Source organism: Dermochelys coriacea, chromosome 2, assembly GCF_009764565.3.
Source record: "Dermochelys coriacea isolate rDerCor1 chromosome 2, rDerCor1.pri.v4, whole genome shotgun sequence".
Classification (NCBI taxonomy): Eukaryota; Metazoa; Chordata; order Testudines; family Dermochelyidae; genus Dermochelys; species Dermochelys coriacea.
In genome coordinates, this window is record NC_050069.1 from 231,354,021 (window position 1) to 231,380,264 (window position 26,244).

At 40.9% G+C, this 26,244-nt stretch overlaps 1 pseudogene; it reads left to right on the top strand.

Annotated features, from left to right (window-relative positions):
• Positions 1-5,612: 5,612 nt before the first annotated feature.
• Positions 5,613-26,244, top strand: part of LOC119851126 — a 61,912-nt pseudogene continuing 41,280 nt past the window's right edge.

The following is a 26,244-nucleotide window of genomic DNA, read 5'->3' on the forward strand; positions in this document are numbered from 1 at the left end:
GTATGACAGGAGTGCTGAAGCCCCAGAGGCTGTCTGGTGCGGTCACATGGCCTACCTTGTGCAGGAAGAGTGAGACCCTTTGGGTCTGGCACACTGGAGGGGATCCTCCTAGAGACTTTCAGAGCTGAGGGCTTAGCAGCGATCCTGTGGATCTGTGACAACCATAAATATAAAAATAAATTTCACCTCTTTTTCCTCCCTTCCAGAAAGATAACAGGGTAGCAAGCTGGGATGTAAAGCTACCCCGCACTAGTCTGCCACACATCAAATGTCCATGTTGATCATGCTGTCATGCACTAGAAGCTCCCTAGTGTGCTTTCATCTACTTCTGTTTTGGGTGCAGGATAGATTTACTAACCAGTTGCCACCAATTAAGTGTCTGTGTAGACAAGGCCTTAGATCAATGGCTGATCCTTAATATTTGAGCTTTAATGTATTTGCTTTTCTTAGCTCTCTTGAAACAGTTTTGCCAGTGTGCTATAGGAAACATGTTCTTTTTCTTTAGTTCCGGCTTCTACTATTTTTGTTGAGTTCTGCTTTTTTACAATATTATTTAAAGGATGAAGAATTGTTTCCTTAGCTCTTAGTTGATGTTTCTTTCCTATCAACTAAACTTATATGTTTTCAGCCTTCTTAGAAACGCCCCGCACCACAAAGTGATGCAAGTTTCACTCTGTCCACACTGGAATTATGTCAGTGGGAGATGCTCTCCTGCAACATAGCTTCTGCTTCTTGCTGAGGTGAAGTAATTATACAGATGGGAGAGTGCTCTCCCATCGGCATAGCGTATCTTCACCAGACTTGCTGCACTTGCATAGCGGCACTGGTGCAGATGTGCCAATGTAGCACTGTACTGTAGATTTGCCCTAAGCTTTCTCATAACAACACCTGTTAGTAACACTCTTCTATATCTAATTGGCTAGGAGGCTCCACCCCATCTTGGCAGATGATGACCTGCGCTTAGTTACACACATCTTTGTCATCTCCCATTTGGACTACCGCAATGTAATACAATTAGATGTGAAGCCATCAGCTTTTAGGAAACTTCAGCTAGTACAGATCTAGATCTGATTGACAATTTTCTATCTCGATTTTTTTCAACACAAAATGCAGTTTCCACAAAATCAAAATTTTAATTTTTGATTTTGTTATTTTTCTATTTTTGTTCAGGAAAAACAAAGCAAAATATTTAATTTCAGCTTGGTTGGACCTGAATTGAAATATTTTGGTTTGTTAAATCCTCTGAAATATTTTCTTTCAAGTCAGTTCAACATCAAACTTTATTTTATTTTTTTCCAGTGTGGTGGCACATTCCTTCATGGGACTTGTTGTTTGAATTCCTGATGCTCCCACTCTCTTCTATGGACTGGGCTACCTGGCCAGACTACATTTCCCATGATGTGATGTAATTTCCTCCCCACCCATTGAATGGTATGGGTCATCATAGAGTCACATGGCTGCAGGTGCATCATGGGAGATGTAGTCCAGCCAGGAAGCTCAGCCTAAAGAGAAGAAATAGGGCATCAGACAACTGAACTACAACTCCCATGAGGCAACGTGCCATGATAGCTGGATCCAGTTAAATGTTGAAATTACTCTTAATAAAATGTTTTGGGTAATTTCAATAATCCCAAATCAAACATTTTAATTGGGGAACACCAGAAGTTTTCATTTGGATCAAAAATGCCAAAGTGAAAATGTTTTGCCATTTCTGAACTGAAATTTTTCAGAACTTTTAAGAAATAAAGATGTTGAAAGATTGGTATTTTATTCGAGATAGAAATTCCAGTTTTAACTCAACCCCATACAGATCTCTGCAGCGTGTCTCCTCAACAAAAGGTGCTACCAAGAGCACCTCAAACCTGCCCTCCTCTCTTCACTGACTTCCTTTAGACTATCATGTCAAGTTCAAGGTTCTTATCTTCTAGTTACTCAGTGGCCTGGGCCCCTGCATATTTGAAGATCACCTAAAGCTCCAGGATAAAGACCATAGTGGAAAATTCCACTCCTCAGACAATGGAACTTCCTACAATAAGGGTTTAAAGCTCAGCTGGGCAGGAGACAGAGCTTTCTTGTCAGCCCGTCTGAGACTATGGAATGAACTCCCCGCCCAGGAACTAAGGACCATCCTCTCCACCTTCTGCTCCAAGTGTAGAGTGTACTTCTTTGACCTTCTCTAATATAAAACAATAAACCCACTACCAAAACAAAACCCTACACACACAATTCTTCCCCTGGGGAGAGGACGAGAGAGAAAAAACTACATGTGACAGTTATTTCATGTGCTATTGGAAGCTGCTCAGATACTACAGTGAAGGGGGCAGTATAAGAATACATATAGAATAGACTGCTCTTTGTTTAATGTTTGAGCTCATTCAAAACTGTCAGATAAGCAAGGTGAGCAAATCCTTTAAAATTAGGGCAGAGGACTGGCATTTTGGCATGGTCTCCTGCCCTCATAACAATTCCCTTTCCCAGTACACAGGAGCCAAACGTGGTTAGGCAGGTGGAGAGCTATGATCATGACATGACCAGGTAAGGAATTGTGCACATCCTATTACTATATTTATTTTTTTATCCTGTTCCTTCACCTCACTCTGGCTGTCTCATCTACCTGCTATGTCTTATCTAGCATAATGGAGCCCAACCTGGTTGTGGCATTTAGGTGCTACACAATATAAATGTTTAATAATTCTACTACTAATGGTAATGTAATTTATTTCCTTCAGTCACCTAACTTTAAAAACAATGATTACCAGCTTACCTATGTCATACAAGAATTTTGTCATAATGTTACCATTAGAAAGTGACACAGTCAACAAATATGCAACCAGCAAAGTCCTATTGAGCTGGTAGATGAGCTAGTGGGACTTGCATCAGCCCAATGAAGTAAATGGGATAATCTTGCTGATGATGTGTATCCTGGGGCTAATGCATGTCTGAGTGGTCAGGGACTGGTACTACAGGATGCTGCTGCGATGGTAGCAGATACAAAGCAATTTATTCAGATTGGAAGAGTTATTATTCTACTTTACAAGCAGTTTTAGGGAACTAGTTTCAAATGGTTTACATGGTTTCAAATGGGACTAACATTAAAAAATGAGAAAAACATTACTAACCCCCTTCAGTTTTAAAAAGTCTTAAATGTTGAGATTCAGGGTTATATATATTTCTTGCAGGAACATTTTCAGGATGTCCATGACCTAAACTAGTCTTTACTTTAAATTACACATTGACTTTGTAGTCTATGTTCCTTTCCTTAGAAGACAAACTTTAATTTACATCATGGAATATTACTCAGAGTCTGTGGTGTGTAGCAATGAGTAGAGATAGAAACATCAATAAGACCCTACAAAGCATATTCCTTTTCATTGGTGCAGCCATTCCGTAGAATAGAAATGCCTTGTACACACTTGGAATATATATTTAAAAGTATCCCCACATGTAATATACTTAGAATCACAAAATATTCTAATATTTGCTATGCTACAATATACTAAAATGATATTCTGACAATGTGTACACCAATGTAGTTGAGCAAAAATTCTCTTTTTATTAGGTATGTCTGGAGGATATTATAAATCTTTGTGATCGGAAGCTTTTGGGGGCAGGGACTATCACTTCTGTGTATGTGTAAGTTCCTTGCACAATGGGGCTCAACCTGATTAAAGCCTCTAGGTGTTGCCACAATATTAAATAATAATTAATACCAAAGACAATGTATCATTTTAAAAAAACAAAACAATCATGTAGTTTTGGGGATGCTGTCATGCTGCAGTTCCATGAGCCTCCATCTTAATAAATACAGAGGTACTGATTGAAGCCAAGAAAAAAAAGCATTTGTTCTCTCCAGGCAAAATTAACAACAGAAAATGAAAAATCTTGGACAAAACAGATATTCTAGAGAATGCTGGTGATATTGTTGAGAATTATATTTGCTTTGCTTTTTGTTTCTATTAGCTATTTTTGTCATCATTTCAAAAGGCAAAATTCTACCAGCTTTGTCCTTAATTTCCTACTATTGTATATTGAGTGTCCATAGAATTTTAATATTCAGCAATTCATTCAATTCCTCTTTTTTATTTTGGTCTTGCAGACTTGCTTAAGGATCTGCCTTTCCCTTTGAGTTTTCTGCTGTGTAGCCAAATCAGGCAGGTTGAGTAATTCTTGTATTTAGACATCTCCATTGTAATAATAGCAGAGATTGATGAATTTTCCTGCTGTCACAGCTTCCCTTCAGATTCTGAATAAATAACGTATATTATTGCACTTGAGATGGTTATTTGACCTCACACTTCTTTTATAATTTCATGTCCCAATGTCCCTTAACTTCAGTGAAAGGAAAGAAACTGGTGCAGTTTGTCTAGATGGAGAAATTAACTCACATAGCTATGCCAGTATTATTATATAACACCCCAGGTGGACACTGATTCTAGAAGAATAGTTCCTTTTTCTGATTTAGTTTAATCTGCTTTATACTGGAAATGCAATGTCAGTAAATTGCACTATGTAGACAAGACTGTAGTTTTGTCTGACAAAAGTATTCTGCAAGAAAGTCCAGTCCTTATGCATCTACTATTGGATCAGGATTGGCCTGTACAGTCAGACTCACCCCTTCTACATCTACTACCAGTAAATGCAATGGGAATATTCACCAGTTCAACAATATAACCTAGAGAACTGTTGAACATCCCCACTGAAGGTGTTTAGATAAATTCCATGACCTTTCTTGAAGAAGGCACTTGGAAGTAGTGTATGACAGTTGCCTAGTCCCTACACAGGAAAGATACAAATTACCTTTGAAATGCACTGTTTCTGAGATACCTTTTGGCCAGAAACCCAAACTGTGTATGCTGAGGCTGGCACATCTGACAATCCTAATTCAGCAATCTTTGTTTTCAGAATTAAAATTCTGCTTGTCCTGCAGGGTGATTTTAACTGAATAATGCTGTAAAGTTAATTCCTTACCTTGCAGACAGATGGAAATGTGAGCCGCTACCAATTTTACTGGAATACTGGAAGTGTTGTCTCACTATCTGTCTGAGGTATACAGTTTAAATGTAAGTTTCAGAGTAGCAGCCGTGTTAGTCTGTATTCACAAAAAGAAAAGGAGTACTTGTGGCACCTTAGAGACTAACAAATTTATTAGAGCATAAGCTTTCGTGAGCTACAGCTCACTTCATCGGATGCCGATGAAGTGAGCTGTAGCTCACGAAAACTTATGCTCTAATAAATTTGTTAGTCTCTAAGGTGCCACAAGTACTCCTTTTCTTTTTAGTTTAAACGTAGAAGCTGAGCTTTTATCTGTGTTCTGCTGCAGGCTTGACTCTGTTAGCTCCCTAATATCTTTTAGCAATTTCATTGGCAAGAAACCCAACAACTGACCCAACATTGTCCCAGGAAACTGCACTGAATTGTAACCACTTTGTTTATCACCTGCATTTCTATGAAAGGAGACTTTGCCCTCATTAATGAGCGATTCACTTACAAAAGCAAAGTTTGCTCTGTTAATTCCTGCTATTTCAAAATGCCACATGTGACAGGCTAGTTCCTTATTTAGAGCCCAGAGCTTTCCCCTGATCTGTCAGCCCTTCGAAACAAAGTAGGACCTGCCAGCCGGCTCCTTACAAAAGGATTTTAGTGACAGCAACTAATTACCATTCATCACTTAGTGGAAAGGAAGAAAGGAATGAAACATTTGCCATGACATTCTCCACATTGCTTGTTTTCCTCTCTCTCATTCACAGTACTTTGCAGCTGCTGGGTAAGTTCCCATTGTGTGTCTACTGTAAAAAGTGGATATTAAAGGTCTTCACCTCCTGCTTTTCCTTGTGCATTTTGATACTGTTTGGTGTAGAGTTTGGCTCTTCTTTCTTTGTTATTAACCTTATAGCTGTGATGTGTTGGACCCTCCCCACCTTCTCCCCCGGGAAAGTTGCAGATTCACATAGGATGCAGGGGAAGGCACAGGGCCTAGCAGGATATCAGAAACAGGTACAGAGGGAGAGACAGGACAGGAACTTTAATTCTGAATGTCCTGACTTGCAAATATGCAAATATGTCCTGACTTGCAAGAATCAATCCTGAAGCACTTAGAGGAGAGGAAAGTGATCAGGAACAGTCAGCATGGATTCACCAAGGGAAGGTCATGCCTGACTAATCTAATCGCCTTTTATGATGAGATTACTGGTTCTGTGGATGAAGGGAAAGCAGTGGATGTATTGTTTCTTGGCTTTAGCAAAGCTTTTGACACGGTCTCCCACAGCATTCTTGTCAGCAAGTTAAGGAAGTATGGGCTGGATGAATGCACTATAAGGTGGGTAGAAAGCTGGCTAGATTGTCGGGCTCAACGGGTAGTGATCAATGGCTCCATGTCTAGTTGGCAGCCGGTGTCAAGTGGAGTGCCCCAGGGGTCGGTCCTGGGGCCCGTTTTGTTCAATATCTTCATAAATGATCTGGAGGATGGTGTGGATTGCACTCTCAGCAAATTTGCGGATGATACTAAACTGGGAGGAGTGGTAGATATGCTGGAGGGGAGGGATAGGATACAGAAGGACCTAGACAAATTGGAGGATTGGGCCAAAAGAAATCTAATGAGGTTCAATAAGGATAAGTGCAGGGTCCTGCACTTAGGATGGAAGAATCCAATGCACCGCTACAGACTAGGGACCGAATGGCTCGGCAGCAGTTCTGCGGAAAAGGACCTAGGGGTGACAGTGGACGAGAAGCTGGATATGAGTCAGCAGTGTGCCCTTGTTGCCAAGAAGGCCAATGGCATTTTGGGATGTATAAGTAGGGGCATAGCGAGCAGATCGAGGGACGTGATCGTTCCCCTCTATTCGACACTGGTGAGGCCTCATCTGGAGTACTGTGTCCAGTTTTGGGCCCCACACTACAGGAAGGATGTGGATAAATTGGAAAGAGTACAACGAAGGGCAACGAAAATGATTAGGGGTCTAGAGCACATGACTTATGAGGAGAGGCTGAGGGAGCTGGGATTGTTTAGTCTGCAGAAGAGAAGAATGAGAGGGGATTTGATAGCTGCTTTCAACTACCTGAAAGGGGGTTTCAAAGAGGATGGCTCTAGACTGTTCTCAATGGTAGCAGATGACAGAACGAGGAGTAATGGTCTCAAGTTGCAATGGGGGAGGTTTAGATTGGATATTAGGAAAAACTTTTTCACTAAGAGGGTGGTGAAACACTGGAATGCGTTACCTAGGGAGGTGGTAGAATCTCCTTCCTTAGAGGTTTTTAAGGTCAGGCTTGACAAAGCCCTGGCTGGGATGATTTAACTGGGACTTGGTCCTGCTTTGAGCAGGGGGTTGGACTAGATGACCTTCTGGGGTCCCTTCCAACCCTGATATTCTATGATTCTATGAAATGCTTGTGGCCAGTTTATTGATGGCTCTGCATGTGTGTGCAATGGGGGAAGAAGGTGTAAATAGATTTCTCTGCCTTTCCTTGCCATTACACCCCAGTGCAGTGATTACCCATGGTACAGTTGCTTTGTGGAGCCATTTCTTCATGACAGCATTGTCCAGGTATCTACCCTCTTTGAGGAAGAGACTACAAGAGCAGGAAATTGCTCCCCCCCCAGCATTGGGCTGGATTCTCATTTCTGATCCAGTCAGTGTGTTTACATGATGGATGTAGATGCAAAAGGGTACATCTACACTGCAAGCGGAGGTGTGAATTCAGCTCGGGTAGGCATACCCATTCTAACTTTAATCTAGCTAGTACTGCTAAGAATAGCAGTGAAGATGTGGCCTTTCAGGCTTAAGTGCAGACTAACAACACGAGTACATGCCTAGGGTTCCGGGCAAGCTTGTACAGCCCATGCTGAATCCCATGTCACTGTGTCTTCACTGTTATTTTTAGCTGTGCTAGCTAGATTAAAGCTAGCACAGGTATGCCTCCCTGAGCTGCAATCACATCTTTGATGGCAGTGCAGACATACCCAAACATATAAAGCATATGTGTGCGTGCATGCACATAGATAGAAAGAACCTACATTTTAAAAGTGACATGATTTTGTGTGCCCCTGTGTTTTGAGCGCCCAACTTTAAACACTTTCAGGGGGTGGACTGGAGCAAGTGTTGCAAAAATCACTAGAAGATGTGAATTCTTAAGTCATATTGTAGGCTGAGCTGTGAGCCTGACCTATTATTACAATTGCCCAACACTCTCCATTATAAAACCATACTTTTAGTTGCTTATCTCTTTGCCAAACTTTAATTGTTTGGGCTGAAATTTTTCATGGATGTCTTCCTCGGGCTGAATTTTTTTTTGGTTCAGCCACTTTTGAGAAGGCAATTAGGGAAAATAACGTTATTTTTCAATGTTAAATTCTAATGCCAATGGCTTTGGAAAGCGCTAGCGTCCCCATGCTTTGGGGAAGAGATTGTAAATTTGGCAGCAGCTACCCTTTGTGTCAGGGATCTGGCTTATGCCATTCCTGTAGAAATCTGTCCGAATTTGGTCAAGTTATAAGACTTTGGAAAATCACATATTGGCACATATTCCGCGGAGACGACGTATATTTTAGCAACTAAAATCTCTGAAGATTGTGTCTTCACAGAGCATATCTGAGCCTCTCACAGCTCCTATTGTTGACTAAACTGCGCATGAGCCATCCCCACTGATCAGCTGAGCATGCTCCATCCTCTCTCAGCTCTTACAGCTGATCAGACTGCTCATGCACCATTCCCATAGCATAACGTCATCTCACAATTCATACATGTGACCAGACTGTGCATGCACCATCCACACAGAGTGACTGTGAGGGAAGACCAGTGCATAGACTGAGACATGGGATTGGCTGGGTGAGGCTAGGTCTGGGAGCCAGGGAAGGAAATGGGTGGAGAGGGAGATGGTGGATGGAGGGTGAACTGAAATTGAATGAGGAGCCAGGGGAGAGTGGGACTGACAGGTCAAGAAAACTGGCCACTGGAACCAGTTGGACGGGGGAGGAGGTATAGGGAGGGAATACATATCTAACAAGGAGCCGGGTTGCATGGGAGATAACTGGGATTGGCTGGATAAACAGACTGGAACAAGAAGCCAAGGTAGGGGAGGACAAGGAGTCTGGAGAAGGAGACTGGCCCTGGGAGCCAGCGGGGACAGAGAGCATGGGCAGGGGGATAGGTGACTGGAGACTGGGGAGAGATGGGGGACGCATCAGGGAGTGGTGGAGGGAACTGGGAATAGCTTAGGCAGAGAGACTTGGAGCAGGATGGGGGAGACATGGACTGGGAGAAACTGGTAGAGGGAGTCTGGAGTGGGAGACTAGGACTTGTACAGAAAGGAAATTGGGACTGGGACCAGTAGCCTGAGGCGTGGAGACTGGGACTAACTAGATGAGGAGAATGGGCTTGGGACTGGGAGTCAGCACTAGGACCAGGTCAGGTTGAGGGTTCAAGTTTGGGGAGAAAGAAATCTGTGCCCTCTGAAGCACACTTACCTTCAGAGCCTGAAATGGAACTCAAGATCCCTGAACCTCACCAGTGGTCTGCTGTCAGAGGCAATTTCCTGTAGGCATGGGTGAGCAAGAGTGGCAGAATCTGCCTCAAAAACAACAGCTCATCTGAATGCCCACCCTTCCCCTTTCACCCATGTTTAAGGCTATCCTAGATTTTGTGAGCAAAAACCCATTTAAAATACCCACCCACCCCTAGCTCTCCCCCCCCCCCGAAAAAAAAATTCAGAAGCTTAGAAGACTATACAAAAATATACACTAAGAGAATTCAACTCCTGGTTTGATGTTAGTGTTGCTGTTGCTTTAGAATTGATGGTATTTTACAATTAATATCATACATTGGTGGACTCTGACAGATTTTGCATTCCATAGAAGCACAGACTGTATCACAGAGTCTATTTGGGTCAATCATAATTAATATTTTATATATATATATATATATATATTATATAAATGCATCCGATGAAGTGAGCTGTAGCTCATGAAAGCTTATGCTCAAATAAATTTGTTAGTCTCTAAGGTGCCACAAGTACTCCTTTTCTTTTTGTTAATATTATATATGTTTCTTCCCTTTCCAGGTGACTCTGAAAGATTTTTGACTGCAGATTCTTTGACAGGTTTCCACTACCAGATAAACTCCCAATCAGCTCTAACATGTCACCAAGCAAGGAAAAGCTGCCAGCAACAGAATGCAGAATTATTAAGCATCACAGAGATACAGGAGCAAACATACCTGAGAGGTAAAGTAACAAAGTAATCAAGACTGAAAACTCAAGGTGAAATCTTGACTGCATTGAAGTTAATGGAAAAACTCAGATTGATGTCAGTGGGGCCAGGGTTTTGCCCACAGTGATTTTTCAGTTTTTGTGTCAATTCTAAATATATCTCAATAGTCTGAAAAAGCGTTTCAGTGAGGCAGCAGCATTTATGTCACCTTTTAAAAGGATAACACCCTCCACTCACACCCTTCTTCCCCCTCCTCCCCCGCCACTAGCCTGCGGTACAGGAAGACTGGCCATTCCCCTTTTGGGGAGCAAAGTGACATTGGCCATGATAGTTGGTCCTATCTTGCATTCCACAAAAAACAAGAAGCAAGTCCTGGTGGAAAGGTTGTCTCCACATCCTCTGCTTCCTACCACCACTGTTCAGGAGTAGCCATAACCTGAACCACTGATTAATTTCAAGTATCAGGGGGTAGCCGTGTTAGTCTGTATCCACAAAAACAGCAAGGAGTCTGGTGGCACCTTAAAGTCTAACAGATTTATTTGGGCATAAGCTTGTTTTACCCACAAAAGCTTATGCCCAAATAAATCTGTTAGTCTTTAAGGTGCCACCAGACTCCTTGTTGTTTTTATAGATTAATTTGTTTCCTGTAATCTTTAGTGATTATTTATAACTCCAAGAGAATACATGAAGGTAGTTAGTCTCATCCTAATATGGGTGGATTTTACATGCTTCAACTTCAATAATGCCAATGGAGTTAATTATTTATGCTCCTTGCAGAATGTTTATAAAGGTCATGAAGGAGGCTTCATAAACACCAGATTGAAACAGGACCAGAAGAGAGCTGATGATTCTTTAATGTGCTGTGTTTGTAACTTTCTTGCTTAGTTTACTCCATGGACTCACTTAGAGGATCATTTTGGAATAGCTCTTACCATAATAAAGAAGCTTTTGTCATCCTGATCTCATCAACATTTACTAAAGTTTAGTATTGCCATGTAAGATCAGAGAAGTAACCTCTTTCCCAAGTGCTGAAATGAAAAGTTCATTTATTCCTTTTGTTAGCCAGAAATCCCTGTAACCTTTACACATATATGCTCACATGTATATTGTGTTTCTATTTTCATCTATATATTTCAGTAGTTGGACAATCGATATGTTCATTGATTAGTTCTGTCTGAGAAATATAAATTTTCTATTTTTAATTTTACTTCTTTTGGTTCAAAGTTTAATTTAATTTCTTTTGTAATTTAGAGATAACTAAAAATATGGATTCTGCTCTCTGGATTGGACTTAACAGTTTGAATTTCAACAGTGGATGACAGTGGATTGGTATCAGTCCTTTCAGATATTTAAACTGGGCTCCAGGTAGGTAAATCTGTTTATAATCATAAAAATAGATCTTCTGCTTGTGTAAAGTGGTATAGCTCCATTGAAGTCACTGATTTACACAAGCTGATGGTCTGCCACATCATTTTTAAGAGTAAAATTCTCAGATGCACATTATAGATTTCAACTCCAGTATTTTTTTTAGAACTTGTCTATAGAAATGAAGTATCATTTGGAGTTAATAATCACCATACAGATCTGATCCAAATTTTTCCTTAAAATGTAATCCAAAAATGAAAAATATAAATTGAAGCTTCCAAAAGCAGCAAAATATTTAGGTTATAAAGGCATTGCATCTTCTTCACATTTTCTAAATATTATACACCATTACAGTAAAGCTGATGCTTCATCAAAAAACTTCAGCACACTCTATTTAGAGACCAGGGGCCACTGCATCCTTCTAGTTTTATGACAATGTAACTGGAATAATGCAGTAGAAATCAAGTCCATTGTTGCTTATATAGTCTATTACATATTTTCTATTTTTTATTTCTAGGGACAGTTGCATGATAACTCAATTGTAACTTTTATGTGTTCATCTGCTCTTGTAGCATATTCGTTGCTGAAATCAATAATCCAATGCCTTTAACAGGGTATGATTCAGGGGGGAACATAGTGGTTTCCAAACTGCTTCCACAAAATAAACTCTGCCCATGTAAGTTGATAAATGAGCAGCTGCTTGTAGTAGATTGCACAGATGTTCAAAATATGATCATGTGAACTGCTAGGCTTCTCCTCAGTGGGTCTTGGGCTCACTGGGCCTTGGGCTCCACTGGGCTCATTGAGCTTGGCTCTTTGATTCAATAAAAAGAAAAATAAGCGGATTTGTCTCCCAAACTCCATCCACTTTTGGCACCAAAATAAGACGTTACTCACAATAACTTGTGTGGATCTATCCTTCCCTCTCTACCCTTTCAGATATGTACAATGAAGTAATCAACAGTGTTGACATTTAAATTATCATTACTGGGTATCTGCATTAACACCACACAGAAATGAACAGGGCAGTTTACACCACTCAGAGCTATTGCTCCAGGGTTTCTGCAGACACATCTCTGCAACTTAGGCCAGGTTTGCACTACAAAGTTATGTCAACATAAACCATCTTGCATCAACTTAGTTGTGCATGTGCCTACAGTTAAATATGTCTCCCGCTGATCTAAGTGCTCTGTTTTGGTGAAACAGTAATACCACCTCCCGAAGTGGCATTGAGCCATAGTCAATGTACTGAGGTCGATGCAGCATGAGTGTAGACACTGCGTTTCTTTTGTCAACCCTAACAGTCCTCCAGCAACTGTCCCACAATGCCCAACACTGATTGCTTTGGTCACAATTGTGAACTCCACTGCCCAGGGGTGACGGAGACCGGAAGGCCACCTGCCCTTTTTTAAGTCCTGCCAATTTTTGAAAACCCTTTTTCCGATTGTCCAGCTTGATGAGCACACCTAGCAGCTCCCACTGTTATGTGTAGCTGCCCAACTGACCATGTCAGCTAGACACTCCAGTCATGCTCCAGCTTGGAGTAGACAGGAGATACTGGCCTCTTCGGCCTGTGGGGAGAAGGGGCTGCACAAGCACAGCTACTATAGAAACGTGGACATCTATGAGCGGATTGCACATGGGATGCAGGTGGAGAGGCAAGATAGGGACCAGCAGCAGTGCCAGGAGAGAGCAAAGGCATATCAAAAGGCCAGGGAGGCCAACAGCTGATCCACTGCCAAGCCACGGACTTGCCATTTTTACAAAGTGCTGCAACGCCATACTTGGCAGAGAACCCATTACCACCAATACCTCCAAGGAGCCCAAGCCATAAGCCTCTGGTGTGAACAGTGAGAAGAAGGAAGATGAGGAGGATGTGGGACATACGACTAGGGGTTCCAGCCAGGACCTGTTTGAGACTCCACTCCAGTCCAGTCAATCCCAGCAGCTGAGCACAGGCAAGCCTGGTGCTGGGGAAGGAACCTAGGGTAAGTATGTAATTGTATTTCCCAATACAATGATGTCCTGATGGCAACCCCAACTTAACAGGACACAGCTATCGACTTTTCATTAATTTACTCACATTAGAAGAGGTAGTGATACAACAAAGAGAGGCAGCATTATTATCTGCTTTTCATTCCCCCGTAAAGTTAGGTGAGGGGGGCAATTCACAGCAGTTTGTTTCTGTACACAGGCATGATCCTTGAATCCTCCTGAGAGATCATGAAACTCCCATGGAGATATTCTGCAATACTCTCCCAAAGGTTTCTAGGGATGGCAGTCTTATTTCTTACTCTGTGGTAGGACATTTTCCCACCCCAGTCAGCAAAAACTTTGGCAAGCACCATTGCAGTACACAGGCTAGCAGCATATGGGACCAGATGCCTTTGGGACGCCAGTCACAGCTGTGCTCTCTGTGTTTTTGTTACTCCAGGGTCGAGATATTAGCTAAAATCATCACTGCCTGTGGAAAATGGTGCCAGTATTCAGTGCCATTGCCCTAGACTCATAATCAAGCAATTCCTGCCTCATTTTTCTTACTCATGGTGAACCATATTCACCATGGTTGGAGTTGTGAGTGGTGCTGTGCACAAGTACTCCAAAACAGAAGTGTCAATAAGGAGGTCTTGTTTAAAACTTTAGAGGAGAAAGGGAAGGGATTTCTGAATCTTACCTTTAACTTTCAGTTGTGATTATACTGACAATGGTACCTCTGTGTGTTTTATCTTCAGCTGTTGTTGTTGAGGGGTTCCTCTTCCAAACCCGCAGAATGCCTGAGCCAGATAAGGAAGAGAAACACGAGGACTCAGGATGACATGTTCAATAAGATGCTGCAAGCAAGGGACCTGGAGGGTGAATGCTGCAGACAGGCAGGAGAAAGACCCAGGAACTGGAGAGGAAGATGCACCAGAACATACTGGGACTTCTCTGGCAGCAAACACAGATGCTGCACACTCTTGGGGACATACAGGTTGAACAATTCCAGACTCACCTTCTTTTGCTATCCATGGAGAACTCCATTACAGCACTTCCCTACAACCGCCCCCAGCATTCCCTATGGCATCAGGGGCCGCATCCCTAAACCTGCCACTCCACTCAGGGGGACATTAAGGACAACCACAGCTCCAATAACCTGACCTGTGAAAGCCACGCTTGCTGTACATGTAAGTAAAATGGACATGAATGTTCTTTCTCCTTGTTAAGTTCTGTTCATCTAATTTATTAAGTTTTTAATGTATTTGCTTTTAAAAATAGCACAGAATTTTCTTTTCACTGGTTTTGTTGCTGAATAAAATTCATTTGGAAAATAATTCATTTTTATTAGTTCCCAACATATGCCGCAGAGTGCTTATTAGTTCTGAAAGCACCCACCTCTTGTTACTGTACAGTGTGACACAACTCACAGGATCAGTGACAAACACAGTGTAACAATTATAAATGTATAGCAAGCACTGCAACATTAATAGGTGCTTTGAAAGTGTTATAGTCATAAATGACCACCGAACAACACCCAATTCCTAACAGTGCCCAGAACAGCAGAGCCAGGTAGCGCACAGTACACCACATTGCATTACTGTGGCTTACTGTTAAAGTGCTCTTTCAAAGCCTCCCTGAGCTGTATAGCTCCATATTGTGCTCTTCTAACAGCCCTTGTGTCTGGCTGTTTAAATTCGACAGACAGCTGCTCCACCTCCGTCCTTCACCCCGGTGGCAACTTTTCCCAGTTTGCTTCACAGATATTATGCAGGACATACCAGGCAGCTATAATCATCGAGATCTTTTTTTCACTGAGATCCAATGTTTTGAGCAAACAATAGCATTGACCCTTCAGTCTACCAAAAGTGCATTCAGCTATCATTCTGTACCTGCTGAGCCAGTAGTTAAATGTTTCCTTGGTGTTGTCAAGATAGCTAGTGTACAGGGGAGACAAGGAGAAGTCAGGTTCCCCCAGGATCACTACTAGCATTCCAGCATAGCCAAGGGTAATCTGTCAGTCTGGAAAAAAAATTCCTGCTTGTAGTTTTCTGCACAGTCTGTATTTTTAAAGATGCAAGCATCATGCACCTTCTCTGACCAGTCAACACTGATGTCAGTCAAGCATTCCCAATGCTTGCGTAACCCTAGAAAAATAGCCCTTTCTGTTGATGTACTCTGTTACAAGATGGGCTGGTGGCAAAATAGGGATATGAGTGCTGTCTGTTGTTCCACCACAGTTCAGGAACCCCATTGCTGCAAATCCATCCACCATGTCCTACACAGTGCTGAGAGTCACAGTCCTGTGTAGATTAATGAGCCTGGAAACTTGCATGACAATGGCCCCCACAGTAGATTTCCCAACTCCAGAATGCTTTCCCTTTGACCAGTAGCAATCCAGCATTGCAAGTTTTCTCAGTGCAATTGTCATTCACTTCTCAACTGTCAGTGCAGCTCTCATTTTGGTGTCTCTGTGCTAGACGGCTGGGGTGAGCTCGGCACACATAGCCAGGAATGTGGCCTTGCATATCCGACAATTCTGCAACTTCTGCTTATCATCCCAAGCCTGCATTATGATTCAATCCCATCAGTCACTGCTCGTTTCTCAGACCCAGAAACAGCACTCCCACCATCTACAGCTGCTCTGTGACTGCCACCAACAACCTGGAATTGGTTCTCGCTATGTCCCACAGCAATCAATCCTCCAAGAAATCATCATGTTCCCCCCTGATTAAATATTTCTTATGGCTCTGCAAAAACTGGAGGATCATGCATGCTGGGCTTGCAAAGCTTATGACAATAGTGTAGAGTTGTGCAGGCTCTATGCTTCTATCAGAGATGGAGGACAGCAAGGAACGCCACATGGTTTTGTGGGATTTTTAGAAAGGTGCAAAAATTATGGAGTATAGATGACATTATGGGATAGAGACAGTTGCAAGGTGGGAAGTTGACCCTTTGCTCCCAGTGACCCCGCGTGACTAGTTTTTGCTTCACCAAGCATTGCCAAAACGTCCCCAAAGTCAGTGCACTAGATGGTGGTGATTTGCACCCTGGGATATCTACCCATGGTGCACTGCACTGTGCATCAACACAAGCACTTTTGGTGAGCATACATGGCACCAACTCAAGGATCCAAATATGTACATGCACAAGCGATATACTAACTCTGGTGGCTTTAAGCCGACATAACTTGCATCGATCAACATTTGTAGTGTCAACATGGCTTTACATTTGGTTCACATATCTGAGGTTTTCTTCACAATAGCTGGAGACTCACTTTTTTAAATTAAATCTGACAGTCTGAAGAACAAGATAGCAGCTTCAGAGAGGTGCTGGTTTAGCACATGGGTGTGTACTGGCTATTTCAGAGCCCTGGTGACATCCTAATTAAAGTAGTTGCTATGGAAATGATGGTGCTGATACAGAGGTTATGACTTCTGGTGCATAATAAATAGTCAAAACACATGAATTGCTAAGGAACAAACATTGTGGACCCAATTCTCCACCACCTACTTTGTGTAATCATTTACATCTGTGCAAAGTGGATTTAAAATGTTCCATTCACTGATCCCAATGGTACTGTTTTACATTCACATTGTACAGGAATACATGACTAGCTGCAAAGAAGGGGAAACTCAGGGCCAATATTATATTATAATTCTACTATTATTTTTCCCCTGGAAATTTCTTGTCATTTCTACCACCAAATATGCTTGGCCAAATATTCTGATATTGTCAATATTTTTAAACAAAAGAAATTGTACTGATAATAATTAGCTCTGTTATCTAGCTAAAAAATTATCTACCAATAGCCTGTTCTTAAAATGATAATTATTATGTAAGTATGTCATAATGAAATGACAAGAGATCATTGTTAATGACACTCCAGATGATTAAGAAATAAAAACATAATGCTCTGATAATTGGAGTAAGGCTATAAATTCAATATCCTAACTAACTTGGCCAGTGTACCAGGAGGAGAAATATCTGCCCTGGTCCCAAATATCGTTTTCAGTTTTATCCTGAGCATATTATGTAGGATTATTCAAATGATAACATAAACTAAAAACAACCTTCTCAAAAACACAATTTACAACTGTGTCCATCAACTTAAAAATCACTCTTCTGTCTTAATTTTCTTTTCCTACTATAACAAATAATACTGAGTTTGTTGTAACTAAATGAGATCAGTGTGACACTGTGGCCAAAAGAGCTAATGCAATCCTGGGATGAATAAACAGGAATCTTGACTTGGAAGAGAGGTGATTTTACCTTTGTATTTTGTGCAGTTGTGACTGCTGCAGGAATACTGTATCCAGTTCTGGTATCCACAATTCAGGAAAGATGTTAATAAATTGGAAAGGGTTCAGAAAAGGTCCATGAGAATGATTAAAGGATTAGAAAACATGCTTTATAGTGATAGATTCAAGGAGCTCACTCTATTTAGCTTACCTAAGAGAAGGCTACGGGGTGATAGTCTCTATGTATCTACATGGGGAACAAATATTTAATAATGAGCTCTTCAGCTAGCAGAGAAAGGTATTACACAATGCCATGGCTGGAAGTTGAAGCCAGACAGATTCAGATTGGAAATAAGGAGTAAATGTTTAATGATGAGAATAATTAACCATTGGAACAACTTACCAAGTGTGATGGTAGATTCTCCATCACAGAAATTTTTAAAATCAGGATTGGCTGATTTTCTACAAGCTCTGCTCTAGAAATTATTTTGGGAGAAGTTCTGTGGCCTGTGTTATACAGGAGGTCAGGCTAAATGATCCTAATGTTCCCTTCTGGCCTTGGAATCTATTAATTTTTTTCAGTTTGATTAATCTGTGCAGCTGATAGCACTCTACGTCTAGTCAGTTTAACAATCATAAAGGCAAGAGAGATCACCAAAAAATTGTGCCTTCTATGGGTGACATGATTTTTTGCAGTGATTACATGGAGATTCTGTTTTATCTAAAAAGAAAAGGAGTACCCGTGGCACCTTAGAGACTAACAAATTTATTAGAGCATAAGCTTTCGTGACTACAGCTCACTTCATCGGATGCATTTGGTGGAAAAATGCATCCGATGAAGTGAGCTGTAGCTCACGAAAGCTTATGCTCTAATAAATTTGTTAGTCTCTAAGGTGCCACGGGTACTCCTTTTCTTTTTGCGAATACAGACTAACACGGCTGCTACTCTGAAATCTGTTTTATCTGTTTGTCACAGGAAGCCCCTTTCCAGCCCCTGGTAAACTCTGTGCCATGCTGAATCCCAGAAAAGCTTCTAAATGGGAAAACCAGGCATGTAATCAGAAACATGGCTACATTTGTAAAAGGGGAAACTCCACTTTAGAGTCTCTCAATATGCCTTTAGGTAAGTGTGTCAATTTAATAAAAGGTGATTTTTTTTGTAGAAACTTCAGCCTGCAAAGATGTGCAATGGATAAAAAGAAGATGCATTTTGATCCCCAAGAAATTACAGAAGTTATTTTTTAGCCAAGAACAATACTTTAAAAACACCCATGTGTGTATGTGCGTGCCTTTGTGCACAAGCAGGTGGACACACACAAATTTCTATATTGCTTGGTACAAAAGGGCATTATTCTGTCCTTATCCTATATTAACCACTCTGGGAAGAATTTCATTATTTCATTCATCTAAAGCAGGGTGGCTAAATTTTACACAACTAAAAGCCATATTGGCAATTTGACAGGAGCCAAGGACCTAATTTGCATAAACCATCATTGTAATTTCATGTCCCTAATTGCACAAAAGCACACACTACAGCCACCCTAACCTTTAATGCAAAGAGTCAGTCTGTGATGATTACAGCATGCAATGCTTCACGTCCATCTGAGCAGGACAGCAGGAGCACTAGTTTTAATTATCCACGTCTCTGTATTAAAGAGCAGCCGTGGGCTACATTTTACATTTCCTTGTACTACGTTTAGACTGCAGGCTGCCTTTGACCTAAAGCATACAAATGACAAGTTAATAGCTGTCACATGCTATACCAAGAAGTGATCTTCAATAGGCTGTTTCCTAGGGATGCTTTGAAAGCTGCTTTTAATGCTCAGTAGTAAACTTATTAAACCAGAGAGAGATTGTATTTAAGAATATTTTAACTGACAATAATAACATAAAAAAAAGGGGCAAGATTTTTTTGAAAGGGGACCTAAAGTTAGGGTCTGAAACCTGTATTTAGTCACCTAAGTGGCCCAATTTAAAAAGGTGACAATTTAAAGAAGAGACAATTAGTTGCAATATTTACAAAATGATTTCTGATGGACAGTTACTGATAAGCAGTTATGAGAGATTTAGAACGTGAGTGTCATTACCTGAAATTTCTAGGGAGTTGCAATATATGATACAAATTGTTAGCTCTGTCCAAGTCTCGGTATTTTACGATATTTAGATGTTTAAATGATAAAGAACCATATTTTATTTATATTCACATTTAACATATTTAATATTAGTCATATTTCAATTCTTACTAGAATGTTCTTGAATTTCTGACCTCAAATTCCACCTATATTCAGCTAGATCTCCTGTATTTTATGCACAATAACAGAAAATACTGCCAGTCTAATTTACTTTGTTCTCTTTTACATTGCTCTAAAACATTTTTATTTTAATTTTAGATCACTTTGGGTCTATTAAATGCCCTTATGGGTGGTTGCCATACTCAGGTCACTGTTATATGATTCACAGAGAGCCCAAAGTATGGAAAGAAGCTTTGACTTCATGTAAGACACAAGATGGAAATCTGGCGAGTATGCATAATATTGCAGAAAACAGCTTTATTATTTCTCAGCTTGATTACAGGAAGTATTTCTACAGGCAATTGTTTTGTCTGCAATATTTATAATGAACAGTTAGCTGCTTTTTATTTTGAAAAGTGCTGCTAACGTTTATAGCCAAAGAATAGATCAGGCTTGATGGGTGTTTCTTACATAAACACAGAAAAAGATTTTTTGTTCACTTATGAAGTAAAAATCCAAGTATTAAAAAAAGTTGTACGGTAGGGAAGGAAAAATTCTATAGCCCCTGAACCCCAGCTTGTGTCTGCCAACCTGCTTACTTAGTACATAAGAGGTGTGAATCTTGTGCCTCCAACCCCAGTCCCATGCATTGGAGCCTGACAAGTTCTGCAGTGACCAAGGTCTTCTCAGCTAGGGCTCAATCCAACATTTAAGCATGCGTTTAACTTTAAGCACAGGAAGAGTCTCATTAAAATTGATGGATCTACTCATGCTTAAAGTTGAGCATGTACTTAAAAGCACTGCTGCATTTGGGTCCTGGTGAAGAGCAGTTAGGAAAAAACAACTCTGCCACTTTGTACAAACAAAATACGGGCTACTGTGGTTGGTGTCAGCATAAGTTATTTCAGCTTCCTCTCTCTCTAAGAAGCCACCAAGTTCCTCCTCCTGTTTGTTTCATGGATCTGCAGGAGACAGTCATGCAGAGGTATCTCCAAAGAGTTTTTGGGCTGCCAACATTTTGTAAATGTATTTTTTTCTTGTGAACCATAATGAGGAAAATGTATTTTTTTGATGAAGAGATGTAGAAAAGGTGAACAGGGTACATACAGCTTCATTAAATATGTGCCAGGCCAACCACCACAACCAGTGCTGAATTGTGGGACAGCACGGGGATAGCTGGTCTGGTTCTGTAGTTTTCCAGTCAATGGCAGCCCTCTGTTATTAAGAGGGATGCTGTTGGTCAATCCCAGCATCTTTAAGGCCACTGCCGACAGAAGACAGCCATGCACAAACCAGCATATTCCTGTCTTTATTTTGTTGCTTTAAGTTATCAAGACAGTTTATCAAAAATTGTTTGTATCCATCCTCTACCATTTGCAAAGAGCGTATGTCCCTTTGTAAAAGGCAAGATTTTTGGAGTGAGTCTAAGACTTAGCCACGTTAAAATATAGGCCAGGTTACCTCTCACAGCAGAGAGGAATGTGAAGGAGCAACTTGCATTTTTGCTAAAGCCGAAAGATGTAACTCTCTAAGTGCTGTATCCCAACATTCATGACTGAAATCTCATTCCAGATCTGGAAATGTACACTGTTACTGGTAAAAACACCATTAACACGCCAACTGCTTTTATGTTAGAGCCAACAGAAGAGCTGTGGATTGGACTGAATGCCCTTAAGATTCAAATGTATTTTGAATGGAGTGATGGGACTCCTGTGACATATATTAAATGGCTACGTGGTCAACCCAGCTATGCAAAGAGACAAGAAGATTGTATTGTTATGAAGGGACAGGTAAAATAATCCAATTATTTTTCATAGATCTATAGATTTGAAGGACAGAAGGGACAGCTGTGATCATCTAGTCTGACCTCCTGTATAACACAGGCCATAGAACTTCCCCTAAATAATTCTAGAGCAGCTCTTTTAGAAAAATATCAAATCTTGATTTAAAAATGTGAGTGATGGAGAATCCACCAAGACCCTGGGTAAATTGTCCCATGGGTTAATTTATTCTCACTGTTAAGAATTTATGTCTTATAGTGATGCCAATCATTACATAGTTCAGGCTCAAACTGCCATTCATTATAAGCCTGATTCTGAAACATTCACATGCCTCTCTTCTCCATAACCTTACCAAAGACACATGAAGCCACCTGAAATTTCATATGCCAGATCTTAGCCTAAAGTAAGTTTTCATATAAGTCTGGAGCCAATCAGAGAGGGCATTTAGAAGATGTGTGAGATCAAAAATGAAGAAGTAATATTTTCATAATGTCTTTTAGCATTTCATACGTCCTAAAGAACTCGGCCCAGAAATTCCAAATTTGTTTTGTTATTACGTTCATAGCAATAAGTGTTGCCTTTGGTTTTAGAGGTTCATGGTGCTTTATTTGTTATTATTATAAGCGGCTACTGCATACTCAGTTTTCTAATCCACCAGACCATACTACAGGGAAGTGACTCAACTTCCGAGTTTCTACTCTGTAAACCTGAGATATGTATATACCTCCTTAAGGCTGTGGACTTCTGACTGATTTTACAACCTGAAACACCTTTTAACATGGGTTTTTGTTTGTTTTGTTTTGCTTTTTGCATATAATGTCCTAGGTTTTAAAAAGCCAAAAACTGAAAAGACATACATTTTATGATGTGGAATATTAGTGACCCTCCCCTTCCCCACAAATGGGTCATGAGCAGGATTGGAACCTCTAGTTCTAGAGCACGGTTCTCAGTCAGTTGAGCTTACCAATAACTGGTAGTAGCAGCAGGTTGTTGTCCTCTATGTGAACAAGCCAGAGGAGGGGTATGTCTCTGACTGTGAGCAGCCATTTGCTGACAGCAGAGGAATGTTGAAACTCTGGATTCCTGGAGGGTTCTGGAAGGGAGTGTTCTCTAGTAGTTACAAACCCTCATTTCCTATACCTCCTTCCCCAGCCTTTTGCCCCTGCCCCTAGCACAGTGTTTCTCAAATGCAGCCACCATGGCCATATGCAGCCACCAGGGGCTTTTCTTGCAGCCACAGCTTCCTGGGCAGTGATTGGGGGATGACGACAAGGCAGGCCCCAGCTCTGGGGAGACACAAGCTGCAGGAGCAGTCAGTCAGTCAGTCCCCTCCTTCCCGGGGGCAGTAGGGTCGGGCTTCTGCCCTGGGATGGCAAGTGGCAGGCTCCAGCCACAGGGCTTCAGGCTCTGTCCCCAGGCTCTGTCCCCTGGGCGTGTGGCTTTGGGCTCCATTCCCTGGCTGTGCAGTGGTCTGGCTCAAGCTCACCCTCATCATCACATCTAGTCCCTGCTGCCTCCCCCAGTGCCCCATCACCCATGCCCCCACTGCCTCTGTATCCATCCAGGGCTTAATTTGTCTCCGAGCTTGCCAGGGCTGAGTAAGTCTGCTGTGAAAAGTGATATTAACAAACATACAAATATCACTTTTCACAGCAGACTTACTTATAGCTAACAAGTCTTAAAAAAAATCCCAAAAGTAAAAGAAAAAACAAGAAAAAAGACAAGAACGTTCAAAGCACCTTATTTCTGTTTCTATCCTGTTTAGGTCCAGTAAAAAGTAGAGACAACTGTACATTATTTTTATTATTGAGTCTGCAAAAAAGAAAAAAATCCTACATAGATAAATTACAATGATTTGGGCATATATATATGTGCATATTTATTTATTTTTCCTAAAGTGAATTAAGTATTTTAGGAAAAATTGTAAAGCAGCCACCAGCAAGAGTTGGTGGCCTCACTCGGAGGCCACCAAAAATTTTGTTGTGAGAGTCCCTGCCCTAGCATGTACCCCTCATAGCCTGTCTCTGCCTCTATCTACCACCACCTTGAAGCCTGTCTCTGCTCCTGTGTGCCCCACAACCTGTCTATCCCTCCCACACAGCTTGTCTCTGCCTCACACCATTACTCACCCTCTCCATTCCACTCCGTCCCTGCAGCCCCTGGCTGAAGCATGCCCAGTTCAAATGGGAACTTTGGAGAAAATAACTGCCAAATTCTAACAAGTCTGTACTCAGAATGTGTGTCCTAATAGGTTTCTGAGGCTTATAACTTGGCCAAATTTGGTGGACTTTCATGGGATGGCTAAAGGCACATCCCTGACACCAGGGCACCCCCCTGCCAAATTACAAGTCCCTGCCCCATTGTTACCAACTCTTGTGATTTTATCACAACTCTTGTTATATTTGGTGTTTTTCTTAAAGCCCCAGCCTGTGAGGTTAAAAAGTTATACTAAAATCTCAGCTTTGGTTTAACACCCCTCCTCCCCCCAAACTATAACTCTAGCTCACCCGGTTTCAGAGAAAAGCTTGATAACACAAAGACATTGAATCATAATGGAAACCAACAGGCCAATAAAAAGAGCCCAATACTTATTATTTTTAAAAAACTCATGATTTTTAATCCACTCTCTTAATTTTAAGTGCCTCATTCATGATTACTGAGCATCTCAGGTTGGCAATACACCTGCTCCAAAGCATGAAGCTTTTGGAATAAATGATTATAAGAATTTTTTTAACATGGGCAAAACAACATCGTTTTCTCTAACCCTGTTCTGAGAAGTGGCTGAACTGTTTTTGTTGAAACGTTCAAAAGAAAAGTTCAGCTTGAGTCAAACATCCAGCAGGAAAAATTTAATCTCAAATGGTTAAAGTTTGGCAAATTATAAGCAAATGAAAGCAGGTCTTATAATGAAAAGTATTAGGCAACCTTAATTTAGGTGTCACTACCAGCTCGGCCTAGGATATTTTTTGTTTCCATCAATGGTAAATATTAATCCCCTCCCACCATTAAAGGGGAAGAACAGAGCTACTGAAGAACAGAGAAATTAAGTTGTTTACATAGTGAGCACTGTGGTCTAATGGATTAAGCATGCACCAGGGCCTCTCCATTTTAATCCTGGTTCAGACACTAACTCACTATACGACATTGTGCATGTCATTTAGGTCTAAACTGAGCGTCTAGATTCAGCCTGTGTAAAAGGCACTATGTAGATGCACATTGGGAAGGAAGTGAGCTGTAGCTCATGAAAGCTTATGCTCAAATAAATTTGTTAGTCTCTAAGGTGCCACAAGTACTCCTTTTGTTTTTTGGGAATACAGACTAACACGGCTGCTACTCTGAAACCTGGGAAGGAACTGTAACTCAGCTCCAAATCCTCTCCTCTTTCCCTCTTGCTCAGGATGCTGCTTACTCTCCTTGCTTGAGCCTGACTAGCTCTCCTGGGAGAGAGGGGAGTGGGAAGCTACGGCTTCATCTACTTCTTGATCCTCACAGATTTCTTATTTATGCAGGACAGTATGGAAATGTAGCTAGATTTGTTTAAAATAAATAAATGGAAGGTAACAAAACACCCAAAACCACCATAAATAAAAATAAAAATCATTTTAAGTTGACTGTTTCTCAGCAAAGATCTAATGGCAGATATCTCTTAGGTCTCTTTTACAAAACATATCACAGGAAAGTTCATCTAGTTCATTACAAAATAATATAATAAATAATTAAAGAAAAACATCTAATATCAACATTAATTAACATTTTGTGGGACATTATGATTTATTTTTAGTGTGTTTTTCATTTTCTCTCTCACAAAATTCACTAGCTTTCAATGAGTCTCCTACTCGTAAGTGTGACATAGTCATACTCATGGGGACACATTCAAGCCTGCATTACTCCAATTCTACTCCTTTCACTGGAGTTACAGTAGTGTAGAACTGGAGTAATGCTGTGATGAATCTGGCACATCATTTTTTGATGCAATCTATATTTATCAACCAATTCATGCAACAGATTAAAAATGAGCATGAGCAAGGAGAGAGGAAATTAGCAATTTTCTAAAGGTTATGCATCCCTCTTCCTGGACATTTCAGGATGGATATTGGGTAGCTAATCTTTGTGAAAGGAAACTTGGTTATATCTGCAAAAGGACACCTTTACCACAAGCTCCTAGGGAAGTGGAGATCATCGATCCAGGCTGCCAGAAAGTAAGTGTGAAATAGATTATATGGGGATCTATAAAGGTCATTTAGCCTATTGGATTTCATGCTCTTTAAAGTCCTTTGTCTTTCATGGTGACCTCTTCCCTCTATTTAGTAACTACTTTTGAAGGACCCCAGTGATTTTTTCCGTTAGCAAGTTGCTCATGTATGTACAGTTTTTATTGTCATTCATTTTCAGATGCAAATCTACTCTGAATTCATTTTTAATTTATATTGAATTCTTCCATTTCCTCCCTC